Source organism: Electrophorus electricus, chromosome 6, assembly GCF_041902795.1.
Source record: "Electrophorus electricus isolate QZ-2024a chromosome 6, ASM4190279v1, whole genome shotgun sequence".
Taxonomy (NCBI): Eukaryota; Metazoa; Chordata; class Actinopteri; order Gymnotiformes; family Gymnotidae; genus Electrophorus; species Electrophorus electricus.
The window spans coordinates 21628125-21649251 of NC_137502.1; the positions used below are offsets into that span (position 1 = coordinate 21628125).

The 21127-nt window shown below is 41.4% G+C and overlaps 1 long non-coding RNA gene across 1 annotated transcript; it reads left to right on the forward strand.

The window, feature by feature from the left end:
* Positions 1–555: 555 nt before the first annotated feature.
* Positions 556–20261, forward strand: LOC113577283 (uncharacterized). Its single transcript, XR_003410614.3, has 3 exons — positions 556–741; positions 14030–14236; positions 20132–20261. It is a non-coding gene; the product is annotated as an uncharacterized LOC113577283 (long non-coding RNA).
* The last annotated feature ends 866 nt before the right edge of the window (positions 20262–21127 follow it).

Here is a 21127-nt window from a genome sequence, read left to right on the forward strand (position 1 = left end):
TGCCCATCGCTTTCCACCATATACAATTGAGCAGATAGCAGATACATAGGAAATCATCCCAGGACAATAATCTCAGGTAATCTTGACGATATTGAAGCATTCCTCAAAACTCTGCAATCTTGAAATTATGCCCCATGGAACTCTAAGGAAGGAAACACTTGAAACATAACATTTGACAAATAAACATTGTAGAAACATTTGAAATTACTCTGGCTGCTGGGAAAAAAAATGTTTTGTTTTTTTTTGTTATTTAACACTGGACCTTTAATACATGTTCAAATCCGTTATTAATGTAAGTTTTGATAGCCTGCTTTAATAAATATTGTGAGCTTTTACTTCTGTTTCACCCCATGGCTTTCTTCACTTAAGAGTGAATGTTTGTATATATGCGTGTCAGCCATATGCTGGTTGGATAATCAAGCTTTTGCTCAAGCTTTAGGAGAACAGCAAAACACAGCAAAATCATCAATATTGAGGACAGGCCTGAAAGCAAATATTTCCAATATTGCTATGATATATAATTAGAAACAATACCATTCTCATAGACTTGGCTTAACAGTCTGTTGTGGTTTCAACTGTTCTTACAATGCACCTTACAAAAACCTCACACTGTACTGCATTGTGTGGGACACACACACACACACACACACACACACACACACACACAAATTCACTTAATGCCTTTTATGCACATACACACAGACACTCCAGGGATTTACTGGAGCTGGGTTTTACTGAAAGGTAAGCATAGAGAATTATTTTTTTACACTTTGGTTCGTGTGTGTGTGTGTGTGTGTGTGTGTTATTTTTATAGCCTACACAGCATTTTTGAGCAGCTCCTCATGTAAATACTGTTACAGACGTGCGTAGATTAGAAAGACAGACAAGGGAAGGTCACACAGAGGACAAACAATCACGCTCACGTGTGATTGTGCGTGTACGTGTGGGAGGCGCATACACAGAGACAGTGAAGGAAAGCACACGAGCATATTCACCCAGCAACATAGTCACTGTCTACTTCTATCCATTCCCGGCATGCACACGTGTGTACTCACCATTAGGAGTTTCGAATTTGTGTTTTCTCTGAGCTTGGTTTATCTATGCCGATCTTCCATCCAGTGAGCATATAAGCGATGTGCACTATCAAAAGAAACCGAGCGCGGAATACGGAAGTCCATGCACCTGCTGCTGTGTAGTACGCGTGTGTGTTGTGGCCTAAACGTATACATGTAACACAACCTCAAAAACGCAAACCCACATATAGTTTTTCGGAAAGCGGTCGGTGCTGTCATTTCGCTCAAACTGAGGGGAGTTTATCTCTTTTCTAAAACTTATGTTATAAAAGAACTCCCTATCTAAATGATTCGATTTTAGTTGATCTAGAGCGCTTTACTAATGCGTTTCTAATGTCACAGTGTTGAATGTCCGATGAAATACAATCAGATTTGTGAACATACTTCGTTTTCAGGTAATCTCACATATGGTTTGCAACGGTAAACCGGATGACGTACAGATGAAAAGGCAACTTCGGCCAAATTTAAGCGTGTCGGTCACGCACGAACAAGAACAACGATGGGTCCGTTACGCCTCTCCTGCCTATTCAGAGTCATTTCCACGTTGCTTCTAGTTAATAGACTCGTAAGCGTGCGAGTCTTACTCCGCTGTTCAGCAGTGGACTTCCGTTTCTCCATCTGCGTTGTAAACTTCCCCTTTTCCTCACCGTGTATGAGCCTTTCGTGTATTGTTCCAGTGTGCGTTACACAATCAGCCAAATTTATGCGTGTAAATAAATAGCGTGCCCAGAGGCTGTGTTTTTTCCTCATTTGAAAGTCGTATGAAAAGAGAATGCGAGCCAAACCCTTCTGTGCTGTTGGGTGCAGGTGACAAAATGCTCTCAGTTAAATGCTCAGTATTCTACCACCAAAAGCTATACTTTGAGTCCTGGGTTTCCGCTTTGCCCCACCGGTACAATTCTAGACGATCTATTTATTGTTGAAGAATGAATTATTTGCTGTGTGTGTGTGTGTGTGTGTGTGTGTGTGTGTGTGTGTGTGTGTGTGTGTGTTTGTGTGTGTGTGTACCTCTTACATTTGTTTTACTATTTTTTGTAATTGAAGTTTAGTTTTATTTATTTATTTATTTTCTTCTTCTGGGCTATAATTTACCAATGCATTATATGTACATATTTATGCAATATACATATTTTGAGTGTCTGCCTTTAAATTTGTGGGTCTCTTACATTAAGTCTGGAACTTGTATATTTGACCCCCTTTCTACTAATCTCTTTAAAAATGTTTGCTGGCTCTTCGTCCTGTAATCACTACTATTATTAATTATTTTCTCATTACTGGTTTTGCCCAACCTGAACTGAAACTAGCTGCTGTCATTGGTGTTCCAAAGAATTGTGGTTATAATACATACAGCCTTACAAACTATTGCCCGATTTCTAATCATTATCCATTCATGCCTAAAGTCATTTAGTGTGTTGTTTCAGCCCAACTTCAAGGACATTTGTTACACAATAAAGTTGAACCACTTCAGTCTGATTTTCAAGATGTGCACAGCACTGAAACTGCATTGATGAGGACTGTGAATGATCTTCTTGTGTCAGCAGACTCAGGAACTCTGAACATTCTTATTTTGTTGGACCTTAGTGCTGCCCTCCATATAGGTCACAACTCCCCACTGTTAGATTGCACAGAAAAATATCTGGGTATATCTGGAATATGCTTAGATGATTCATAGCTTACCTTTCCAACCGTTCACAATTTGTCTTATTCATTAGTAATAAATCTCATACTGTACTGCTTTGCCAAGGCATCCCTCAAGGATCTGTCCTTGTGCCATTACTGTTTAGTATTTATATGTTACCTTTGGGGCAGATCATTAGGAGGTTCGGCTTGAGCTTTCACTTTTATACTGATGATACCCAAATTTAATCAGCACTAAGAGCAATTTGGCATCTGCTTGTGTTTTAATGTCTGCCTATCCTCCATCAAATCTGGATGCAACAGAATTTTCTTCAGATAAATTATTCTTGGACTGGATTTTAACTGTCAGTCATCCATGCTTGAATGTAGGCATTATAGGTGATGCTCAGATTTCACATGTTACACAAATACGTAACCTAGGAGTAATTTTTGATAATCAGTTAATGTTTGGCACTCACATCAAGAACATTACCAAAACCTCTTTCCACCATTTATGTAATAGTGTCAAGCATAAGCTTTTTCTCTCACCTTCTAATGCTGAGAAGCTTGTATATGCCTTTGTTTCTTGCTGGACAATTCTAAGGCTCTTTTTTGCTAGGTTTCCTTCAAAAAACCTCCAGAGCCTTCAGTGTGTGCATCATTTTGCTGCCAGAGTTCCCCCTCACACTTCATCTCGCATTCATTTTACTCTTGTACTGCTGAGCTACACTGGCCCCCTGTGCATGTACGTATTGATTTTAAAGCTCTTTTTTAACATATAAAGCTGTTCATGGTTTAGCCCCAGTTTACCTCTGTAACCTGGTGAGGTTTTTTTTACTCCTCACTCTTTAAGCTGTGTTAGTTCTCTCACTCTACAGCAACCTGCAAAGTTGAACCCATGAGTAAGAGAGCTTTTTCTTGTAGAGCACCACGATTATAGAATGTTTTACATAACCTCTTACTTTAGATTGTTTAAATAAGTTTCTTAAAACTCATCTTTTTAGTTTAGCCTTCATTAATGTTTCATATATGTTTCATATTTAGTTTTGAGGCATTTTGTTGGTTTGTAGTGCTTTGGGTTTAGTAAAAGTGTAGTATTAATCTAATATTATTATTATTGTTGTTGTTGTTGTTGTTGTTAGTAGTAGTAGTAGCAGCATTTATTATTATTATTATTATTAGTTTTACTATTATTACATTTGTGTAATAAGTTTTGACGTTGGGTAATTTAGTTTAAATCTTCACCTAGGTTCAGTTCTAATTCGTTTTATTAACTCTGCTACAGCTGGCAGAATTGGAGGTTCTACTATGTAGTTTCTCTTCTGAGACACTGTTATCTGCTATTTCTTGGATAGTTCATGTGTAATCAGCCAATTCAGTTAAGGTGTTTGAGTTTGAGGTAGTCTGTCTCTTGTCATTTGGTCAATGCAGTGGATGCAGGTGACGGTATCAGCAGGGAAAGAAGCCAGAAGAGTGTGCGTATGTGTGTGTGTGACAGAGAGAGAGAGAGCGAACGAGAGAACTAGCCTGACATTCCATTCATGAGTTCCAGTTTTATATGGGATTTATATTGCCATTGAGAGGCATTCACAAAACCAAACTGCTGTTTCATAGCTGTGTTTACACGCTGCATTCAAGAGATGCAGCATACACAGAGGGAGGGCCAGCGACAGCCAGTGGATGTCTTAACTCTTCATGCTCGTCATCGCTGCTGACAAAACACACACATGCATGCACATGTACAGACACATGCTTTATCAGGAGGTAGTACTATTACGCTGACCTGCAAGGTCTTAGGACTTGACATCACCTACAATACAAAGAGGGAATAAGGTGGATAGAAAGAAAAACACAGAGCGGGAATGAACGAAATCAAACATGAATGATGGCGAGAAATAACAAACAGCAAGAGAAAGAAATAAGAAAGAAGAGAGGGTTGAAGAGATAGGGAGACAGAGAGGGAGGGATGAAAGGAGAGAGAGAACTGGGGAGAGATGGGAGAAACAGTGGAAAAGATGGAGGGAGAGAGAGAAACTTGGAAAGGGTTTTTTTCCCCCTGCTGACTTTGCCCTTTCCCTGAGGGCGGGTAAAGGTCATTCGCTTTAATCTCCTCTGACATGCAGCTTATTGGCTACTTGTCCAAACTACTCATGAATATGTATGCTCACACCTGCCTATGTGTGTGTGTGTGTCTGCGTACTCTGCTCTGTGCATATAAATACCCTCTGCAAAGACATCCATGCATGTGATATACATAAACATGTTTTTCCCTTGAGAAAATCCTGACACATATGCCGTGCGCACGCGCACGCATACACGCACACACACACACACACACACACACACACACACACACACGCACACACACACGATAAATTGTTTGTGTCTATATGTGTGTATGCATGTGTGTATGCATGTGTATGTGTGTGCTCACATGAACATGCTTGAGTTTACTTGTGTGTATACATGTGTGTCAGCAGAGGTACTTTCATTTCACACAGTGTGATCTCAATGAATATAATTACAATATTTTGCAGGAGAAGGTCAGAGGAATTAGACAGGAAGCATATATCAGGATCTACAGAGGGAAGTATTCAAGCTCAGAGCCTCACCTACACCTCGACTCTCTTAATATACTCCTATACCGAACAAACTACAAAATCTCAAAGAACTTTTTGTACTTTCTGAGTTATGATTCCCAAATGCACCTGGTACTAATGCTGGATTTTGACTCATCTGAAAACGCCTTTGGCCTAAATCCAGTTATAGTAGCATAACACACATCAAGTGATTATGGAAATCCATTCAGATTTTCACCATATGCCAAGCCATCACCGTCATAGGTGTAGATCACAAGTCGTCCTAGGCTGAGATCACAGGTCATAATAACTAGAGAACAGCATTAAAGCAATACAAATCAAAACCCAGAAATGCAAAGCTGCACTCAAGCCGTCCCAGAGAATTTTTAACTGTCTGTCTGGAAGAGCAGACCCCGAGTGACGACGTTACAGTAAACGCCCTGTAGAGAGAAAACAGAAATCAAGCAAGTCTGAAAAGTTACCCTCTCAGACAGATGTTATGGAAGTCTACCTAGTTCATGTTTGGATTTCGTTTCACAGAGGTGCCACACTTTGGACATAATCTCAGACAGACTAATGGACTGTTGAAGCTGCCCTGTCTGACCCTGGGTCAGAGCTGTGGGTATGTGTGTGTACTGTTGGTTACATCTCCATGTTCTGCCCTGAAGTGGGTTCCTGTGGTAGATCTAAATGCATTGCATCACCCACTAGCAAACAGCCATTTTCAACCAGCATGAAAATTTGATGGACTCTTGAGATGAGCATTTTTCTCAGGAAAGCTGTCAATTAAATTTTAATCGCCCCAGGCTGCTGTGAACCAAACACCCCCCACCCCTCTCTGTCTTTCTCCCTCTCTTCCAGTTTCTCTCTATCCACTTCACAGGTCTGCGTGACAAGAGTTACTTTGAGACCATGTATTCATGTGGTCATCTGCCCTCAGGAAATGGAAGCATGTGTGGAAGACTTTCTCCACAAACCAGTGAATGGGAAAGACTAAATTAAGGCCAGTTCCTTTCAGCTGGCCGGGGCTGAGCTACTCTGGGCAGAGCTGTGTTGAGCTATACTGGATGGCATCGGCCTGTGCTGGCCTTGGTGATCATGAATAATTAAAGCCACTGTTCCTCATAGTATCTTTTATAAATAAGACTAAATGAGTTCAGACTTGTCGTCTGTGTGTGTGTGCCTGTAGGTATGTGGGTGTATGTTTGTGTGTGTATGCTGTTACATACTTTTACACAGCTAAATCCCTTTGCACCACGACACATCAGCTGTGAAAGTGAGGGGCGTTCAGACAGGAGCTGCTGTGTGTGTGTGTACGCATGTGCTAAAGTCTTTGACCTCGCATGAGTGTTAAACTCTGATGAATATTGCAGATAGGTTATTTTTGTATTTTCCACCTGACTACTTGAACCAGTGGAAGGGAAGTGTGTAAACATTTTTTTTTCATCCACGTGGATTTGTCTCCCCTCCGATGATTTATGTATCTCAGCCTGTAAGATCTACTTACTCCCACATCCCGTTCACACAGCTCAGCATAGCACAGTGAAGCCTTCATACCTGAATGATAAAACAAAACCCAAAACTACAGATATGGAGTAGCTTCACATTAAAAATAAGACCATAAAACCTTCTGCCTATCCTGGCCAAGATTAAAAGATGGGAAACTGGCCAGCTCACTTGGACAGAAAGCCATTCAAGTGGGATTCCAAGTCCCGATCCATCCTCAGATAGAGAGCTGTTCCAGTGTGTGTTCCAGATAAGCGCTTGGTGTTGAGGCCCGAAGCCTTTGCTGTCGATAGTCGTATCCTTAGGCATGAGTGATAGCCAGGCACGCTCTATAAACACAAATGCAATCTCTCTCTCCCTCTACCTCTCCCTCTATCTATCTTTCTGTCCGTGGCTTTGCGCGCTCGCGTGTGTCTGCACGTGTTTGTGTAACTTTGTGTGTCTGTTTTCTCTAACCAGTTCCAGCTGTGTGCTGCATTGCTTAAGATCTGCTGTAAATTTTAAATGCAGACTTTGTAGTGCTTTAGGGCTCTAGAGGGCCATGACTTTTTATAGTGTGGGGAAAAAGGAAGGAAGAAAGAAAAATAAAATGAAAGCAAGTAAAAGGGGGAAAAGTGAATATTTTTATTGCCACATTAATTGTGATTGAGTGCTTCACTGCAATCTGTGAATGTCGGACCTTCCTTGCTGTTCCAGAAGACACCTCCAGCACCATACTCAGCATGTGCTACGCTGTCAGTAAACACAGAGTGAGTCTTACAGCTCCTGAACTTCTGTTTTAGACTCCTGTTCGGGACTTTAATGACCTAAAGACACTGGCAATTCTGACTGGTTGTCAAACATCAAACACCGATGTGTGCTTGTGTGTCATTCTATCTCTGCTTTCTCTCCTTCTCTTCCTCCTCGTCCTTCTCATCTCTCTTTCTCCCTCTCCGTTTATGCAGATGTCTGCAGGCACTCTCTGTCTCTCCTCCCAGAGTCCCCCTGATCTTATGATTCAGGCACTCACTTAAACAAAAGCCCTAAGTCCCAAGAGAAGATCACATGGGAAACCATGGGGAAAATGATTTCCATTTTCCTTGCCACTGATCCTATAGTCCTCCCTGTGTGTGTGTGTGTGTGTGTGTGTGTGTGTGTGTGTGTGTGTGTGTGTGTGTGTGTGTGTGTGTGTGTGTGTGTGTGTGTGTGTGTGTGTGTGTTGGAGGGGATGTTTGTGTGTGGCCATGAGTGTTTTCCTACTAGGGCAGTGGTAGCTCAGTGGGTAAGGTACTTGAGTTGTAATTGGAAGGTTGCTGGTTCACTGCCTAGTTTTCACTGTTGGGCCCTTGACCCTCAATTGCTCAAATTGTACTCTGTCATAATTATAAGTTGCTTTGGATAAAAGCATCAGGTAAATGTAATTCTTTACATTATTTTAATTTTCCTTCATCCAAACTGAAACAAATACTCCAAAATGGGGTATTGATGTTTTGTTAACATTTTATGGGTGTAAATTGTGTCATTTGTGCAGTCATAGGGTTTTTCAGAGGATGGACCTCTCACTACCGGTTTATTGCCACTGAAAATTATCTACACTTTCTTTTTTATTATTTTGTCTTTAATTGAGTAGCTTAAAAATAATTCCTTGTTTGGGAATAGCTGTTAGGCTCTAATTATGGGGTGTACACTTGGCTCTGGGGCAAAGAGAGCAAAGTTGCATGCTGGGAGCTGGAGTTTAATGTGAAACAGAGCTTTGACCTTGAAATTAAGTTATGTTCCTACCCCCCACACATACATAGATACACACACACACATACATACTCTTACGCATATATACAACTTTTCCTTAAAATAGGCTGCACTAGTTCTTATTCCAACATAGAAGGGTAAGTTTTAGATTTTGGTTGTGTGTGTGTGTGTGTGTGTGTGTTGATAGGGTTTAGGTGGAGGCTTGCACACTCATTTGCAGCACAGTGTCTGCTTGGAGGCAGTAAATCCACTGCAGCCTGTTGTGGTTTTTGTCCAATCACCTTTAGCTCCAGGTGCAAGAAGTTCATTTAAAAAGAGCGGGGTCTGCAAAAAGGCCTGTAGAGTAATCAGGGGAGGAGCCTGTGAGTGCTCCAGGACCTCTTAACCCCACCCCACCCCGGACCTATCTTCCACTAATAGCTTCTGGGAGCAATTCTACTCCTGAATATTCATTGTAAATAAAATGAGTTACGTAGCTCAATATGCTCTTTGCGAGGTCATTGACCACACAGAGGATCCGTAACAGGTTCATGAAGGTTGAGTGTCCCACACAACCCAGCCTTCACACCTCCACACTGGGTGGAGGGGTGGGAGGTGTGGAGGGGAATCCTGCAGAGATTAGGGCATGGCCGCTGACATCCTGATTGAAGCACACTGCATGACTCCTTCGTCTCCTCTGAACCCTGACCTGGAAACACTCCTCCTTTTCTTTTCGCAAAGGAAATGTCCCAACAGACTCTATAAGGTAAAATGAGGGAAATTAGTTCAGCATTTCATGTTTTAATACTCTGACCACAAAGCTTCTCTTTACAGGGGTAGGGTGAAAGTTTCACAGTGTGAAATGTAACACTAGTTTGAAAGAGCTGTTTGATGTTCATTCTTCTGTGACACTGGGGATCAAGCCATTGCCCACATGTTGCTAATGTGCATTAGTTATTTGACTAATAGAACTAATTCACAGAGCATAGAAACCATTGTAATTATCACATGGCAATCAGAGATTTCACTCAGATCCCACTGGACTCTCTCCTCTGTTTCTTTCCTCTGGGACACCATGCCTGGTTTTGTCATCAAGCTATCAAGTAGTTTTCCATATGCTGTTTTAGATCTAAACCAGTAAAAGAGAGAGAAAGCAGGTGTATGGTGCCTTAATCTTTTTTTTTTTTACATGTAAGACTGTGTGTGTGTGTATGTGTGTGTGTGTGTGTGTGTGTGTGTGTGTGTGTGTGTGTGTGTAAGAGACAGAGAGAGAGGATCTAGTATAAAAAATGGGCCTTTTCTGCTGTGTGGTAATAGAAGCTGCATGTCTAACTCTGACAGAGTCCTGTGAGAACCCTCACACATTTCAGTGGTTTGTGTGTGTGTGTGGTAGTCCATAACACACAGTGGGCTGATTCCTCTCTCTCCTCCTACTAGATCCCTCCATCTGTGAAGCATCAAGCCTAATTTAGTTTAGCAAGTTCCCAGGATTTACACACACTCACTCACACACACACACACACACACACACACACACAGGCTACATAATCCATGTGAAAATTGGGGTCATTTAAATGTTAGTAGCTTAATCCTTTTCCTGCAGATCAAGTTTGCAAGGCAGAACTGCTGACTCAGGTTACACAAATGAATTTAAATTTAGACATATGTTAAAAGTTGCATGTGTTCACACTTTGGAGAAATGTGTCTCAGAGGGAGGGAGGGAGAGAGATAGAGAGAGAAAGAGTGAGAGAGAGAGACAGTCAGAAAGAGAGGCAGAGAGAGGACAGAGAAACATGTATACACGTTACAGTATATAAACACTGTACAGGGTATGTACTGTATATACTGCTGTTTACTGCTCTATTCTTCATCTGTGTTTGTTACTTCTGTTTATGACATGCAGTATGATTTTGTCATGCTAATAAAGCTCATTTAAATTCCAAATTGAAAATTAAGACTAAGAAACAGAGAGAGAGAGACTTTAAAGTGAGCCTCCAGTCCACTCCCCAAGCCCCTCCCACGAAGAGAATCTCTGTCCCTGAGCACAAGGAGTGGGTGAGGCAGAGGCATGAGGTGTGTTGGTGGGAGAGTGTTTAGATCCAGCCTCAAGCTGATCAATTATACAGCACAGGAGAAAATCGTCAACCAGTCAGAACTAGGTGACAGGCCTACACAAAGAAGAAAACAGGTGTCACTCTCCCTGTCTAACCCCACCCCCCACCCGTCATTGGCTCCATCTTTCATTTTTTCATTCTTGCGCTCTTCTCCCACCCCTCTGATCACCCCAGTCTCTATCTCTCTCAGTGGGGTGTGTGTGTGTCCTGTCAGTGACTCAGCTCCCTGTTCTATACCCTTGCACACACTCTAGAGGCTCTGGGTAAAGCTGGCGTGGCCCCGCTCTGACGCCCCACCACACAGCCTGCAGGAGCGATTCCCGATCTGTTTAACCTGCCCGGAATATTTCAGAAGCTACAGAGCTACAGAGCTCGAGGCAGAAATCTCTACACCAGAGCACCTGCTTCTCAAGAGAGAGAATTATAAACACTCTACTAGAGAGGAGAGAAACGTAGACAGACAGAAACACACTACACCTAGTTAGGTTTTTGTTAATGCTTTTAATAGAATTAGAATTGTGTTTATAGTCATAGAAGAATATATTAAATATATTAAATAATTAAACTTAGAGAGAGAGAGAGAGAGAGAGAGAGAGAGAGAGAGAGAGAGAGTGAGTGTGAGTGATGGTGTGATAATGCTGACTCCTTGCCAGTCTTCCTGGGGATGTTGCGTCATGCTCCCATACTACATTATGTGTAACTGAGCATGATTTGGCTTTTTAGCACTGTCTCTGTCCACACTACAGAGTCATTATAGTAACAAAATGTTCTCCATGCACCACTTCCCAACAGTGATGCAATCCTGCCACATTACAAATGAAAGATAAATACCTTACTTGTGGAAACAGTTATTTAATTCTAATTTCCTACATCTTGTTATTGCAGTAAAAAAAAAAAATTGTTATTCCAGTCTCTGAATGTATTGTTGTCTTATATGTATTGTAGTCTAAATACAATATAAAGCAAAACTTCTTCACACAATGCACACCCAACCAATCAAATTTGCCTCACAATTTCAATTTAATTCTATTGGCTGTGAATATATCTTTCATTCTATTGGCTGGATTTTTTCGAGTCAGTTGTTCTGCACGGCTGGCAGGACATCAGTTTTCAAGCACCAGCGGTGAGCTGGGTCTTTGCAGGCCTCCCACTGCTTTCTCTCTGCAGCTGCTTGGCTGATGGCCATATTAAAGCAGAGAAAACACAGCACTATGAAATTCACAGAGCCCTCAGGGACAGGTACCACTGCACAATACAACACATGGTATTTAGACAATATCCAGACTCTAAAAACTAATATATACAGTATATGATATAGCAGAGGAGCTTTGTAGAGTAAGGCAGACTAATGCAGCTAGAGATCAATAACCCTTCGCCAAAGGACAAAGTGCCATAATGGGAAAGACCAGAAGCTTTTCTTTCTTTGTCTCTCTCTCTCTCTCTCTCTCTTTCTCTCTCTCTCTCTCTCTCTCTCTCTCTTTCTCCCTCCCTCCCTCCCTCCCTCTGTCTCTATCTCACCAGGGACATTATTTTTCAGCCCATACGAGACTGCATTGCTTTTTGAAATTAACTAATTTCTGCTTGCCAAAAATTCTTAGCATGAGAAATGTATGAGGGTCGTAGGGGAAGGCAGCTGTAGGACCTACTCCATGGTGCTGTTTGCTTGTGGCTGACTGAATTTAGTTGAGAAACTCAGTAAACCCACCCTCATCCATCTGCTGCCGGTCTGTGCAGAGGAACATTTTAATATTTACTTGTGAAATGCGACACAACCTGTTTTCTGTATGAAAGACGTGATTTGAATACAATCTATATAATGAAAAGCTGACAGCAGAACTCGTAAAACCCACAATGCATCGGCACAGAACACAAAAGTGCCTGAGAAAATATGAATTATGGGAGTCCATCAAAACATGAGCAGTTTAAACAACAATAAAAAGATGCCTGGCTTTGCAGTTTACGTAAACATTTTTCCATCTATTTACTCTGAAAGACTGACATTCCATCCTTCCTCTTTTCCTATAAAGCTCCCGTTTCCCATGAAGCCCCTACACTATGAACTAACCTTTCTGTTAACGTTCGAGACAGACACAGTATCGGTATTTAAGGCTGTACAGTCAGGTATTTTATTAAATACCTGTCATCTTAGGTAAAGTTGCAGATCTGGGGGTCCATGGGCGTTGAGAGTTCTGGTAAACTGGGATGATATGCTGTCACTTCACCTCCTTTTAGTCACTAAAGTTTGTTGACTGATATTATGTGGTCTTCATAGTTCTTTTTACACTGAATTCAATTTTAAATATGTTTCTCTCAGGCATGTGACATTTACAATAAGTACATATTACTTATTCAAAAACAAGGCTGTCATCACACATTAAAATATGTACAGGTGTATGAATTTCGTGAATATTTAGCCTCAGAAACATTCCTCTTCGGTGTCCAGGAATAGTCAACACAAAGGGGCTCCACTTTCCTTGGTACCGATTTTCCATAGGCCTACTATACATAATGTAACTCTAATCAGTTCTAAACTACTTGTTCTAAGTAGACAGCTAAAAGCAATTTTGTAGATCACATCAGATAAATGCCATACATGTAGATGTAAATATAATGGGTAAAAAATATGTAATTGCTCTCCATCTGTCCTACGTAGTTTGTGTGTAATGTAAAGCTGAGGTTTTTCATATCGGCTATGTCATGCTATGCTCCCCTTCTCACTTATCATGTGCATGTGGAGTAGTTTGTGTTGTTTGTTTTCATTAGAACTCCTCGTCCCCTTGATAGCACACACCTGTACCTTATTTGTTCCATCTTTATAAACCCCTGGGTTTTGTCATTCATTGTATCATGTCATGTTCTTGTTCTGGATTGTGTAAGTGTTGGTGTTTATGTGCTATACCGTGCTGCACTGTTTGTTTATTGTGAGTGCCGTAATTTGTTTAGTTTCATCATGTGTAATAAATGTCTGTCTTCGTCAAGAGATGTCTTTGCATCCTGCTCCTTGACCTGCGGCACTCGGGCCGTCACAGAATGACCAACCACCACAGGACGCCGACTCTCTCAAGGATGCACTCAAGGTTGAGCGTTCAGAATGACATAGAGCTGGCACGCACCGAGAGGAAGCACTGACGCCAGGGGATAATCCCCTAGCCACGGCTAAATTAGAGGGCTCCCTATTTCTGACATCCCAAGCTGCTGCCTGGATCCCTGGATGTTCAGGAGAGGACCTCAACCAGAGCTCGTGGCCACACCAGAAGAAGACACCGCCCACTCCAGCCAAGTTGGGGAACCCCCACTGGAATTTCTTGGGGGGGGGGGGCTAGTGCTACCCGACCGAGCCCATGGGGAGCAGCCTGGCTCCTCTGGGACCACTATGGGGACCCGGTAAGGCCTCCAGCTGTTGCTACTGCCGTCTCTTCTCTGTCTCTTCCAGATGGGGGTTATGAATACCTGGCAGGTCTACCAAAAGCCCACGAGGGGGCTGCCTCTTCTTCTCCATGATGGGCTCTCCCTGGGCGGCTTTCGACGAGTGGGCTGAACTCCGTCTCGGCACGTCTGGACCCAGAGCGGTCATGCCCCCCTGCGTGTGCTGCGGGGACAGGGACACACCTCCAGGGCCTGCCCTTCCAGCAGGAGCTATGTTAGTGCACCATTTGTGTTTGTCAATATCTCCTCATGTTTGTCAATATCTCCTCATTATTGTATGCACCCACTGTCCATGTGGGTACGTCATGTAATCTGTCTCGGCTGGGTCCCGCCGAGGCTGCTGTTGACCGTCATCACTGCATTGTTTCTGGTCCCACTGAGACTGCTGCCGCAGCTGGACTTCGCTGTGCTTCCTGTCCATTTGAGGCTGCTGCTGCTGTCACTGGTCGCAGTTCAGCTGCTTTTTCTGATGCTTGTAGTTTAGCTATGTAGGTAGCTAGCCATTTTTTCTCACAATATAATTGATATCGGACCGCACTTTTCTTACATACTAATGTTGGACATTAAAAGAGAGCACCGATTTCACACAGATATGTGATCCTTAAACAAAAGGATACATTGTGAGCTACTATTCATAAATGACATTTGAATAGGAAAATGTGTCTATTTGCTGTTCATTGTATTGGTCTACTGTCCAGTTGACTAATTTGCTGAAACAAAGCAGTGGCACTCAGTGATCATCTTTAGGGATTTCACCAACCCACACTTGACAGGTTGTGGCGAAACGTACAAAATGTAAAACTTATTTATTAAGTAACAGGAGAAATGCTGATGAATGAGAAGGGTATCTCTTGGTACAGGCTGCAAATGTGTGAGACAAAGGGGCATGCCAACATATATTAGTACATCACATTAGTGGATTATGGCTAACTTCAGTCTGTTCAGTGTGTTTTGTGCAAGTTAAGTTATCAGTTGTAAGTAGCAAGTGAAAATACACACAGTTCCGCACACTGTTTAGCATGACTAATGACTAAACATCCAAATTATTTTTTTATGTTAACTGTATATACAGTGTGTAATGTATGATCAGTATTTCGTTTTGTGTGTGTGTGTGTGTGTGTGTGTTAACTGTGTGGTAATATTAGGCTAACAGTTATGTTGACTTGTAAAGTAGCTACCTAACTAATTTAGTAGGTCACTATATGAATGAATTACAACAACATGTTCAGTGGAATATAGCCAAATGCCCATTTGGATATGTGTGTCCTTGCATGTACTACAACTTATTCGTTAGCCCCTTCTGTAGGTTCTATGACTGTGCCTTTCGCAGCTCCTCCCCTTGTGCCTCCAACAACTACAGTATGCATACAACTCTCTCTCTCACTTTGTTGGTGAATAGGAAAGACATTTTTACTAGACAAAGTATGATCTAGACAGATCGACTTTGGACTCTTAAGGTAATAATTCCGATTGAGTATTTCTCATTTTAATTTGGGTTGTGACTGAGATGACAAAATGTCTTATTACAGCTCTAATCTGATTACAGCTCTAATTGCTATGCTATGGGTAGACAGAAATCAGACGCTGTTCCATGGGCAGGTGACGGAGCTGAGATTTTTGTCTATGATGGGAGGACTGCCAGACTTTCAGGGAGTTGGCCCAGAGGCCAAAGAACCCTTTCTGTTTATTTTTGAATACAGAGAGGATATGGCACTGCTTTTGCAAGCTTGTCTTGATGAGCCAAAGCTCCAGGTCATCACCTTGTTTACTGTTACGCTATGCTCTACTCCCCGTAGTGCCTGAAGCACAGACACAGTGCCCCTCACCACACCCTGTTTTAGCTTTTGTTTCTAACTGTCCTCTACACATTGATAAACAATTAAAGAAATAATATTAATCAACACAATTTATTTACTTTTTTACTCAAGGATTTGTTGGTCCATTATGTCTGTCATTACTACATCTTTGTACTTAAAGCAGTTGATATTTGTTGTCTGTTGTCTGTTGTCTGTTGCTTGAGTAGTTGTATTGTTGGTTTAATATGCTTTTTTCAGTACAGTAGTGTGTATGTAGTCCACATAATGCTGAAAACAAAACAGTATTTAACACTGTTGTATATTTAAGATTATTGACATTGTGTTGGTGAGGTCAATGTGCAAACAATATTATGGGAAATAGTGAGGGTAGCTATTTGAATACATTGAAATGTATTGAGAGTGGAAATATACTTATATATAAAACAGTGGTCACATCCTGTCAAGCAACATGTGACTGAAAAGCTGGGTTTGATTAACACCTGGGAGTTGTATGTTAAGATGTACCATAGAATGAGATAGAAGTTGACTTAAAGTGTTTCTGTGATTTAGACTGGTGTTAAATACTGCCTTTGTTGATCTGAACCTTACTTTGTTTCTATCAAGATATTTTTTTCACTTGAACAAATCCTATTTAATAGCCACCACATGATGTTTTTTTAGGCTGACAATCTTTTTATTGTGCTCTTACTTTTTGCACCTTTTCTTCCAATGAATGCATACTTTACAGTATGGAAATGTTAAATAATAATCTTATTATAACTGAGTAGAGTTGGGGTATTTCTATTACTTGGGAAAATATTTATTTGAGCTTTAAACACAATACAATTTATTTTAAATGACTATGGACAAAAAATCTAATCATGAAGTGCTATTCCATCCATAACTTACCATACACAATCCAGATAAGAACGAAGGAAGCTTTTCCAAGTCTTTTCCTAAGATACTGATTTCTAGTTGTCCTGTAATACACCATGGGCCTGAATAAACCATACCTGTCCCAACTGATTTGTGGAAACTGATTTGTGCAAACTGTTCCAACTGATTTGTGCAGGGCTGGGAGTATCACAGGAGCAGGGTTGTTCTTACATATGTCACGGCACAATCTGATGATTTTTTATATTAATGTAGCATTTTCCAGTTAAGACATTCCTGATATCTTGTATGTTAGGTATTTCTGCTAAAAAGGTCAGGTAGTGCAGGTAGGTGGGCTTAAGGGGCCATGTCATTATTCTTTCATCTTTAAGGCCTTTACTGGCTAGCCATGCAGTGGAGTACTTTGATGCATGCAATGGAGCAATGCATAAAAATCATGGTCTTCTTGAAAGATGCAGACTTTGTCCTGTACCTGCTTGAAGAAAGTGTCTTCTTAAAAGTGGAGCTCTGTGCCCGTTACTGATCCGGCCACTGGCCCATCCATCCGGTCAGTCAAGAGTAACTCTCATCTCATCAGTCCATAAAATCTTTGAAAAATCTGTATTCACATATTTCTTGGCCCAGTCTTTTCACCTTATGTGACGTTTCACCTTATGTGTCTTGTTCAGTGGTGGTCAGTGGTGGTCAGATTTCAGCCTTCCTTTACCTGACCGTGTCACTGAGTACTGAACACCTTGTACTTCTGGCCACTCCAGTTGGGTTGCAGTTCTGGAATACGACAGTACTGGAGGATAACGGGTTCCTGGTCACTTTATGTTTGATTCTTTTCAAATCTTTGGCAGTTAATTTGCATGTTTTTTGGCAGTTAATTTGCACGTGTCTTGCGACCCTGTTGACTATTTGCAACAAAACATGTAATGGTTCTGTGATCACGCCCCAATATCTTAGCAATTTTAAGAGTGCTGCATCTCTCTGAAAGACATTTTACAATTTTTGACTTTTCAGAGTCAGTTAAATATCTTTTTTTGGACCATTTTGCCTTGATATATGGTGCACTCTCCATCATTACATAAATACACATTACCTGATAAGTTTAAATCCATTAAGCATTCAAGTTTATACAGCTTGGAGTTGTAAAATATGCTTAAAAATGATATGGTCAAAATACTCTCTTGCCTAATAATTGCACACACAGTATATGGTTAGTTAGACTGATGTGTTATTGACTCCAGATAGGGAAAAGCTGCCAGTGTGTGTGTGTGTGTGCCTGTGTAAGCACAGTTCTAGGAAATGACAATTTATATTACTGAAGACCCATCTATTTGCAGAATATTTAAAGGACAACTGACCCTACTCCAATATTGACTGGCTGAATTAGTACTTATGTAAATGTAAATTTAAATATATTTAAAATGTTTTATATCAGGAAAGATTCATTACATGGGATTCTAAAGTTCCAAGTTCCGAACTTCATTGCTGCTGCAGCAACAACTGGCAATGCAAACAGATCTTTTATTATTGCAATGTGCCTTGCAGTAATGGTAGATTTTTTATTTATATATATATATAAAATTCTCCCATTTGCCATACTCCTGTGTACTCTGTGTACTACTACTACTCCTGTGTACTCTGTGTACTACTACTACTCCTGTGTACTCTCTTTTCCCTTCAAGTTTGGGTCCTCTACCAGAGGTTTGGGAGCTTGAGGGTCCTACATAGTATCTTAGCTGTTCTCAGGACTGCACTCTTCTGGATGGAGAGCTCAGATGTTGACCCTGGGCTCTACTGGAGCCATTCTCCCAGTTTGGGGATCACAGCCCATAGTGCTCCAGTTACCACAGAAATCACTGTTGCCTTCACCCTCCACATGTTTTCTTTCTCTTCTTTCAGCCCTTGGTATTTCTTGAGTTTTTCGTGTTCCTTGTTCCTAATGTTGCTATCACTTGGTATTACTAGTTCTATCACTACAGGCCTCATCTGCTGTTTGTCCATCACTACTATGTCCAGTTGGTTAGCCATTATCATTTTGTCAGCCTGTATCTGGAAGTCACACAGGATCTTAACTTTGGCAATGTATCCTATTTTGACCTTGAAACTTCCAGCCTGTACTGAGCACGAATGAAAATGTGGGTTAGTTTATCAGAAAGTGAAGCGTTCTACCAGGGGTTTCTTGTGATTGTTAGTGCTAATTATCAATGTGATTTACCCTGGTACACATGAGCAAGAGAATAATTAGCAGTTTATTAGCTACTTTGCTTGTTCACTGTCTATTTAGGGTTTTTTAGTACTTTTTTCCTGTTACACAGTTTTGGTCAAGCCCCCTAACATCTGTGTGATGAAGGCTTTTGTCCTGAAGCTGCCTGCAGCAGGATTGCATCTCTCGATGCCTGACAGCCTTCGGTGTCACTGAGCTGTCCATCGCCCCTTCAGATATCTGATTCCCCAGGGCTTGCTCTACATAACAGCTACATAACGAAGAAATTTAGCTTTGTCTCAAGATCTGCTTTGATTTGTGTGTGTGTGTGTGTGTGTGTGTGTGTGTGTGTGTGTATGTGTCTTTGTGGGTTGATGGAGTGTCAGCTGACACCGTTGTCCTGAGTCATGGTAATCACAGTAACTGTATTTAGCATCACCCATAGTGTTGAACAGAAGCACTAACCTATGTAACCCTTTCACATTTCTTATATAGATTACCCTACAGTACACAATGCTTTGTAATAGTAGCTTACAGATTTTCTCTACATAATACAATGTAAGTCACCTGTAGTTTCCAAATTAAGCCAACATGTCTTACAAATTGCTGACACAGCCCAGGTAACGCATGTATTTCCCACACCTGAAGTATAACCTATAGCCTACAGCCAGCTTGAGGCAGCTGCTATGGAAATGCATTCTGTAGCAAGAAGCAGTGTATTTTGGGCAACTTTGAAAACTTCAATGGATCAAAAAGGAATCAGCCAGTAAAGCTCCAAAGAGCAGGAAGAGGTCCCAGGAAAAAAATCTCTCTCTCTTTCTGTATGTGTTTCCTGTCTGTCTCTCTCTCTCTCTCTCTCTCTCTCTCTCTCTCTCTCTCTCTCTCTCTCTCTCTCTCTCTCTCTCTTTCCTCCCTTCTCTGTCTCCCTTCTGTTTCTCTCTCTGTCTGTCTGATAGTGACAGGATGCTCTGTGGACAGACAAGCTCTTTAAAGAAAATCTTTATTTCATATTTGTACACATGTACCACAGACACCATCAAAAAGAACTCTGTAATCTTAACAGATTTGAGGAAGCAGGTGAGGTCACATGGTCAGACATACTACCTCAGCCTGACAGTGTGTGTGTGTGTGTGTGTGTGTGTGTGTGTGTATGCGTGTGCGTGTATGCGTGTGCGTGCAGTGGTTTGGGAACATGTTCTGAACAAGTTTGTTTTGTCTTTCTCAGATCCCCCAGTTCTTTGGTCAACAGAGAGAAAGAAAAAGAAGAGAAGAATGAGACGGAATAACTAATAAATGATTCAGTGTCTGTGTGACTCAGTTTACTGTTTACAAACACACGTCACTTCTGATCAATAAATATGAGTGGGACTAGTTCCCCCTCTGGTTTCTCTACTCAGTTTCAAATGAGGGGGAATTGATTTTGTGCTTGTCTCTTCCTGAAGGTTCAGTCTTCAGTGAGACAGACACACAGACTAAAAAGGTGAATGAGAGAGAGACAGAGTCTGTGGTTCCTTTGTGAGCTCTTATTTCATAGGCTTTCTCTCCATTGTGTGTGTGTGTGTGTGTGTGTGTGTGTGTGTGTGTGTGTGTGTGTGTGTGTGTGTGTGTGTGTGTGTGTGTGCACGTACCAGGGAGCCTTTTGACTTTTGCTCTTTTTCCATCTAATTGCAGACTTGTATACGTTGTCCTTGAACATAATTCTCTCTCTCTCTCCCTCCCTCTCATACACATATACACATGCTCTATCTCTCTCCATCTCTCTCTCTCTCTCACTCTCTCTCTCTCTCTCTCTCTCTCTCTCTGTGTGTGTGTGTGTGTGTGTGTGTGTGTGTGTGTGTGTGTGTGTGTTCCACTCTCACTCTCTGTGTCTCTCAACTGAGGAGTTAGATGTAAGATGTAAGGGACTAACAGGGCTGACTACAATAGCTCTAGTAAGTGCTCTTTGTGTGTGTGTGTGTGTGTGTGTGTGTGTGTGTGTGTGTGTGTGTGTGTGTGTGTGCAGAGAGAGCGAGAGAACAAAAAGAGAGCAGATGACAACTTCTGGCCAATTTTTTCAGAAAACAGGTGAGTCTAAAGTGGCAACAGTAAATATGTTGTAGTAACAGAAGCTAGTTAGGCACAGGATTTGCAAGTAAGGATTTGTAATAGGTAAGTATAATGAAACATGCAGCGTTTCCGCAATCATCAATGTCAGCCTCAGGTCAGCAGCTAACTAACATTA